Source organism: Scylla paramamosain, chromosome 41 (genome assembly GCF_035594125.1).
Source record: "Scylla paramamosain isolate STU-SP2022 chromosome 41, ASM3559412v1, whole genome shotgun sequence".
NCBI lineage: Eukaryota > Metazoa > Arthropoda > Malacostraca > Decapoda > Portunidae > Scylla > Scylla paramamosain.
This window is the reverse complement of record NC_087191.1, coordinates 8,184,467-8,191,966: the sequence shown is the minus strand read 5'-3', so window position 1 is coordinate 8,191,966 and position 7,500 is coordinate 8,184,467. Positions and strand designations below refer to the sequence as shown.

At 42.4% G+C, this 7,500-nt stretch overlaps 1 protein-coding gene across 1 annotated transcript in view; it reads left to right on the top strand.

Annotated features, from left to right (window-relative positions):
* The first annotated feature begins 5,825 nt into the window (after window positions 1–5,825).
* The window catches only part of LOC135092921 (large ribosomal subunit protein mL65-like), an 8,928-nt gene continuing 7,253 nt past the window's right edge, over window positions 5,826–7,500 (top strand). Inside the window, exons 1-2 of the mRNA XM_063991711.1 lie at window positions 5,826–6,067; window positions 7,241–7,459. The gene's annotated coding sequence lies outside the window, so the exon portion shown is untranslated. The remainder of the gene's footprint in view (window positions 6,068–7,240; window positions 7,460–7,500) is intronic.

The window sequence follows — 7,500 nt, the reverse complement described above, 5'->3', positions numbered from 1 at the left end:
CTCTCTCTCTCTCTCTCTCTCTCTCTCTCTCTCTCTCTCTCTCTCTCTCCTCTCTCTCTCTCTCTCTCTCTCTCTCTCTCTCTCTCTCTCTCTCTCTCTCTCTCTCTCTCTCTCTCTCTCTCGGGCAGAAGCTTTGCAATGTCGCCTGATTTTTCGTGTGTTTTGTACATTTTTCTAGTCTCATTTAGGTGTCAATGATAAAAGCTTTCTGTCTAACTAATCTTTTTTTTCCATTCCATCATCCCTTCTTTTGTGTTAACCCTCCGTCCCCTTCATACCCAAAACCACCAATTATTATTATTATTATTATTATTATTATTATTATTATTATTATTATTATTATTATTATTATTATTATTATTATTATCATCATTATTATTATTATCATGTCTCATCTTTACTGGTCAGTGTCCCAGGAGAGGAAGTGGTTCTAATGCCATTTCTCGGTAACTGGTTTTGAGGCTGTTTTTGTCCAGAATACAGCGGCCTTGTGCCAACTTCCACAGTGTACAGAAATTATATATATAACACAATAAAAAGATATCTGCAAAACCGTGTATGTTTGTGTGTGTGTTTTTTTTAATTGTTACCCCCTTTACTTTCTCCTCTCTTCCCATACTAATGATTTTTCTTGCCAGTTATGAATCATTATTTCGCGATAAATTAACGTAAATTGTGTGTTGCGGAAACTTGCTCGTCCAGGTGTGCCTATGCCTCCTTCGGAACCCTTCCTCCCCTCCCCGGCTAGCTACGTACTCGAGTGGCGCTGTCGTGTGCCAAAGAGCCCGTCTGTGCGGGTCCACACCCCTCTTATCTTTGCTCAAACTCGTGTATGAAAGGGTCTATAGGGCTGGTATCCCAACCAGAGCAAGCACAGCCATTAGTTGTCTTTTATGAGTGTGTATAACGCATCATTAGTAGTATTTTATTCTTTTATTTATCGAATATTTGAAACCTCGGAGTACTTAGACTTGCACAGTTCTGCATATGGACATATCCTGCACTTTCACTTTTTGAAGTAAAAACTGCGAATCCCACATTTTTTTTTTACTCGTGTAGAGAGAACGATTCACGTTGTACCAGGTAATACTTCAATGAGAAATGTTCACTATTAACTAATTTATTGGTCAAAAGTAGGTCCTGCCTTTCTCCTCCAATGCGACAGTGCTGATTGCCCGTTCCGAAAATCGATAATATGTGTTTCTTAATTATTTGATAACACACTGATTATGGTGAGGCATATCGGTAAAGTAAGGTCTACAATTTTGGTTGTAAGGAAAACATAGACTTACCCAAACTAAACTTGTAATAATGCAAAATATGAGCCGCAGTCGAGCAAAAATGACCACCTTTCTTCGTCGCTATCTTGAAAACCGTTGTCGCGCAAAATCCTTGAGCTTGAATTAGTGTTTATACTTTAGTTTTACATGTTTAAACTTTATTATATTTAATTTTGTACTAGCATAGTACAGTTGGTAGTACTATGAGAGTATGAGAGTAGTTGGTGCATGTTATTGGAAGTGGAAAGACTGGTTTGTGAATTGCTTTGGTGGGTGTGTAGGGCCCTCCGCAAGGCGCGCTGGCAGAGGGAGCAGACTGCTGCAGACAGGGAGGGACGGTGGATAAAGTGCGCCGTGTGTTGCTATTTTATTTAACTTGGATTTTCGCAGAACAAGATGGTGACACGGGCCATGGCTGCGTGTGTGTGATGGTGCAAGCTTGGTGCCTGGGAGGGCCGGGAGCTAGTCATTGAGGACCAGCAAGACTTGTAATTTTGGCAAGTGACCCACCCACCACTTGTCCAGTTGGCGGAGTTCGCGCAATTTCTTGTTATAGGCGGTAACTTTGATAGTTTTGTTCTTTATAATAACTGTCATGCACAACAACAAACAGGAGGGTCAGGTGACGTTAGTGTCCTCAACAGGAATAAAAAGAAAAAGAAAAAAAAACGTAAGCGATTTGTAGAACCTTTATAATAAAAACTCAATTACAGCTTGAAATAAAAAAAAAAAAAGTCCCTTTCCGGATTATGTAAAAATCAGCTTGAAAATCAAGCTATATTTACGTAAAAAAAAAAAAAAAAGCAGCAAATTCAACATATTTACTTAACAGAAGCAAGAAAACACTTCAAAAGCAATTAAATATTTTTTAGAAGCCATAAAAACTTACTATAGAAGCCGAATAAAATAGTTAAGAAAAGATAAACAATAATGGAACCGACAGGCTGAGACAGGTAGAAATCCATCATGGCGGCCCAAAGCGGCGACCTCAGTCTAGAAGATAGCCACTATTTTGCTTCATTTATTCTTTCGTCACACCAAAACCAGGTAATGGCGATATATCTGAACGCGGTAAAGTATTTTTATTCTTGTAAAGTCAAAGTGGGTTGACTTTTCAGTGGGTGTAATACACATTAAACACCCAAACTCTGGTAGGTACAGGGTACGAGAAAGATTTAGGAGTTATAGTTAGCTCTGAACTCCGTCTAGGGAAACAATGCATAGAAGCCAGAAACAAGGCAAATAGGGTACTAGGATTCATTTTTAGGAGTGTTAAAAGTAGAAGGCCGGAAGTAATATTAAAGTTATACTTGGCGCTGGTCAGACCTCATCTAGACTACGCTGTGCAGTTCTGGTCCCCACATTACAGGAAAGATATAGGTCTATTAGAATCAGTACAGAGGAGAATGACTAAAAGGATTCAGGGGATGAGGAGTATTCCTTACGAAGCGAGGTTGAAGCGGTTAAATTTACATTCTTTAGAGAGACGTAGGTTAAGAGGGGACCTGATAGAAGTCTTTAAGTGGTATAAGGGTTATAACAAGGGAGATGTAAGCAAAATTCTTAGGATCAGCAACCAGGGTAGAACAAGAAATAACGGGTTCAAGCTTGAAAAATTTAGGTTTAGGAAGGAGATAGGAAAAAATTGGTTCTCAAATAGAGTGGTAGATGAGTGGAACGGACTCAGTAATCATGTAGTTAGTACCAGGACACTAGAGAGCTTTAAGAGAAGATTAGACTAAGTTTATGGATGGGGATAACAGATGGAAATAGGTAGGAGTGTTTCATACAGGGACTGCCACGTGTAAGCCTGGTCGCTTCTTGCAGCTTCCCTTATTTCTTATGTTCTTATGTTCTTAATGGTGTCGACATCAGACCGACACCCTCCGTCAATATTTAGCGTAATTTTCAGTGTTTTTCCAGGTGTAACGAGCACACTATTGGGCTGCTGTAAGCGCCATCCGATGCTTATTAATGTATTGTACTGGAGGTGACTGAAACGAGCTGTGCAGTACGCGCTCTTTGTATTCAGAAGCGGTCAAACCTGTGAATTAACATATTATCACTAATACTGACAATAACAGAAAAAAAGTATATCAATAGGTAAAACAAGTATTGCAATACATCAGTGTCGTGACACTTCTTTTCGTCAATTCCGTAACACATGTGAGTCAATACAGAGTGACCTACAGTTTAGCGGGTTCAGTCAGTTCTACAGATGAACACCACCAGCACAAACACAGCAAGTCGCCCTCTCGTCTGCGTGATCTGATGTACGTCATTATGTTACGTTAAGTGTACTTATACTAACACACATCGCTAAATCCTCACAATTACGTAACTCACAATTACGTAAGTATCTAATTACTATACGTAGTTACATTGATTATGTTGACACATCATTAAATCCTCATGGTTACATAAGTATCTATTATCTAATACTATGATGAATACATACACAGTGCGGGGAACAGGCGTCCTCTTGGTTGTATGCAAGGGATTACACTTGGAGATTTACCGGGATGAGAACTCGGGGATTTACTGGGATTTACTCTCCGCGTCTCCCGAGACACGTCTGACGTGTAGGCGTGACTGTCGTGAAGTGGCTTTGGAGACGCTGGTGGGCCTCTACGGCGTATGATGTTCATTATGCTGTGGTACGTTATCAACACTCACGTCACAACAACCGCGCCGAAATAGCTGAGAGGGCAAGTTCAACGCGTCCCCTCGGCCCTACGTTCCCCTCTCACTCTGTTGTGCCGGCGCGCAGGCGGCCACACACTGCTCATGTATAACAACCAGTTGCTACAAATGATATAACGCTAACAAAATAAAACATAAAATGTCACATTACAATGTACGTATGTGCGTATCTTTAGCCGTCATGTAAGTTGTACATATACGGCGGCTACAGCTGCTTTGTGCATATATTAGTGGTAGTTGGTGGATAAGTGTGTGCAATGAGTGTATTCATGTGTGTGATGTGTGTTGGGGTGAAGTCGGGAAGGGGGTGACGAGCCAGCCCGCCACAGCTCAGTGCCTGGCCTGTTACTGCTCCTGCCTGCCTGTCTGCTTGTTTTTGTTTTTGTTGTTATTATTGTTGTTGCTGTGTGTGTGTGTGTGTGTGTGTGTGTGTGTGTGTGTGTTTCCCATAGGCTTTCACACCTCTCTTCCTTCCCACGCGCCCCTCCCTCACCTGTCTCACTGATGACTCCCCTTGTTTTCCAGTTTCGCTCTACCTAACTTAATATTTCTTCTACCATGCAGCCACACTTTTCACTTTGTATACAGAATAACTACAGCCTCAGTGTCATTATATCCCGAACTTAGTGCCATATGACCTCTATAGGCTGGCACTCCCCTCTTGTGAAGTATTACAGTTACAATTACCACTCAATGAAGATGAATCCCGAAGGCCCTGACGTGTCTCCACCTTGTAGGAGGGGCATGTGTTTAAGGTTCACCAATAGATATCAGTATTTAGCGTAATTTCCTTTGTTTTCCAGATGTTTCCAGATTCAGGCGTAGGAGTACGAAATGAAGGAGGAGGAAGAAAGAAGGTATAGAGGATGATGAGAAACGGAAGATAGGATGTGGGTTGCGTTAGGTGTGTTTTAGGTATGTCTGGAGAATTTTGATGTGGTTTTGGTTCTTTTGGATGTATTTGGGTGTGTTTTGGGATAATTTGGAATGTTTTAGATCTGTTGGTGTTGTTTTGTGTGTTTTGGCATGTTTTAAGTGTGACGGTTTTTTTTTTTTTTTTTTTTGGTGGGGGGATGATTTAATGTATTTGGGGATGTTTTGTAGGTGTTTTGGGTATGTTTAAATTATTTTGGGGATATGTTGGTATGTTTAGGAGTAGTGTAAGGTTTTGGAAGTAGTGTTGGGTGTGTTAGGGATATCAAGAGGTATTTTAAGTTGTTTTGGGACGTTACGAGCATGTTGGAGACAGATACTGGGGGGTGTCAGGGTAGAGGCAGAGTGCTTGAAGTAAGACAAAAGATTCTAAGAGGTTTGAGGAGGGGCTGCGATGTTAGAAGCGTGTCAGGGATGTTATAGCGTGCGTTGTGATACTTGAAGCTGCTAGATGCAAGTACTGAGGGACATAAAGGTTTTAAGAGGATGGGGGGTAATGAGATGCGTGGCTACGAGGCGATACTGAAGGTAGTTGGTGTCGTGACGAGTTGGGAGGGGGTGATAAATGAAGAGATACACAATATGTAGGCGTTAATTCACATGTCCTGTACACTGCAAGCCTTCCTGTCTGCCTGCGTGGCCACCATCACCACCTTAGAGAGAATTTGACAAACCTCTTTACGAGTGCATCAGGAGAGAGAGAGAGAGAGAGAGAGAGAGAGAGAGAGAGAGAGAGAGAGAGAGAGAGAGAGAGAGAGAGAGAGAGTACCACTGCCACTCTTACTACTCCTATTACTACTATATATACAAATAATAATAACGATAATAAACTTGAGAGAGAGAGAGAGAGAGAGAGAGAGAGAGAGAGAGAGCCGAACGAGCCAAGCACAAGATCGGCAGAAGGTAAACAGAGCAATGTTGTCCACGGCTTTTCTCAGGCAGCCGGCGAGAGTTGCCTGCATATATCAGCCATTTTTCTCCTCCCTGCACCACGATGCCGCCCTTGCTGAGTACACAGATACGCCCCAATACCCGGAGATCATCGATGTGTCCCGTGAAGCCAACAAACGTAGGAAGAAGGAGGCGTGGCATCAAAAAGTGACAAATCTGCCGTCCGTGGAGCAGAAGATGATGGAACTCAACATGCCTAAGTACTGTGTGGTGGTGGTGGTGGTAGTAGTAGTAGTAGTAGATGCAGTAATATAGATAGGAGGATGACAGAAGTAGTACAATTAGTAATAGAAGTAGGAGGGTGGTAGTGGTAGTATTAGTAGCTAGTAGTGTTTTGAGTCAGTAATACCAATGCGAGGGTGGTAATAATGGTAATAGCAGTACCGTGGAAGAAATTAATTACAGGATACTTTTTTGTTTCAGCCAACCAACGATTTTCCGACGTCTTGCGTTTTCTGGTGATATGTTGCGTGGGAGCATTACACTGAGTAATGTGCATTGCAGGAGAGGTCGGAAATCAATAAAATCACATGAAATAATCAATAAAATGCCATAACTTGCACCTCTGGCAGCATTAGGTCAGGTTATTGTTATAATTAAAATGCTGGCTTGGTGAAATAGTGATCGTGCATGTAGAGCATTTTGTAATGTGTGGCAAAGACCTTAGATTTGTATGAGGTCCACTCGGTAAGTCACCAGGTGGCTGCTCCCTCCCTCGCTGTTACCGCCCCAACAACAGTCACCATCCCAGCCTTGACGTGTAACTGTCAGAGTAACTGATTAATTAAATGTAGCGGATACAGGCAGAATTGTAGGGAACCATTGGCAACGCTGCTCACCAATAACACAGCAACACTTGCAGCCAGCGTTTCCGTCGCCATCTCCGCCAAAGGTGTAATCTGTGCTTTTTTCATTGATTTTCTGATGTGGTTTAGTTGATTTCCAACTTCCTCAGCAATGCACACTACTCAGTTTAGTGCTTCCCTACCCAAAAATTCTGGTTTCCAAGAGGTTCCCCAAGATCAATGGGGAAGAGTAGTAGGCATAACTTGAAAAGGTGACACAACTTGTGAAGTAGACACTTGTAATGGAAAAGAGGCAGGAAGTCAATCAAGTCATTACGTGTATCACCAGAGAAACAAGGCACATCACAAAATTGTTAGTTAGTTGAGAAGGAAAATTAACTGAAGTACCTCTTAACTTTCACAGTTACTACTACTACTACTACTACTACTACTACTACTACTACTACTACTACTACTCTATTGCTCATTCTCTTTCATCTTACTACTCTCTCTTGTTTCATCACTCAGACCTCCTCCACTATTTTTTCCATTATTTACTTATCCCCCTCCCCTTTCTCCCCCTGGCAGGTACTTTGGCCACTGGTCCTGCCAGCTGCGTGATAACAGGCCCACCCTGCTCACCACGGACTTCTGCCGGTTTGCCACCCGCACCCACGTGGAAGAGGTGGAGAGGCTGCCGGAGCACTACTACGCAGAGGTGTGGCAGCAGGCAGAGGCAGCAGCTGGCAGAGTGGCGGGCCAGGTGGAGCAGCTCATCGACTTGAATTTTAATACACAGCTGAACAGGTGTGTGTGTGTGAGAGAGAGAGAGAGAGAGAGAGAGAGAG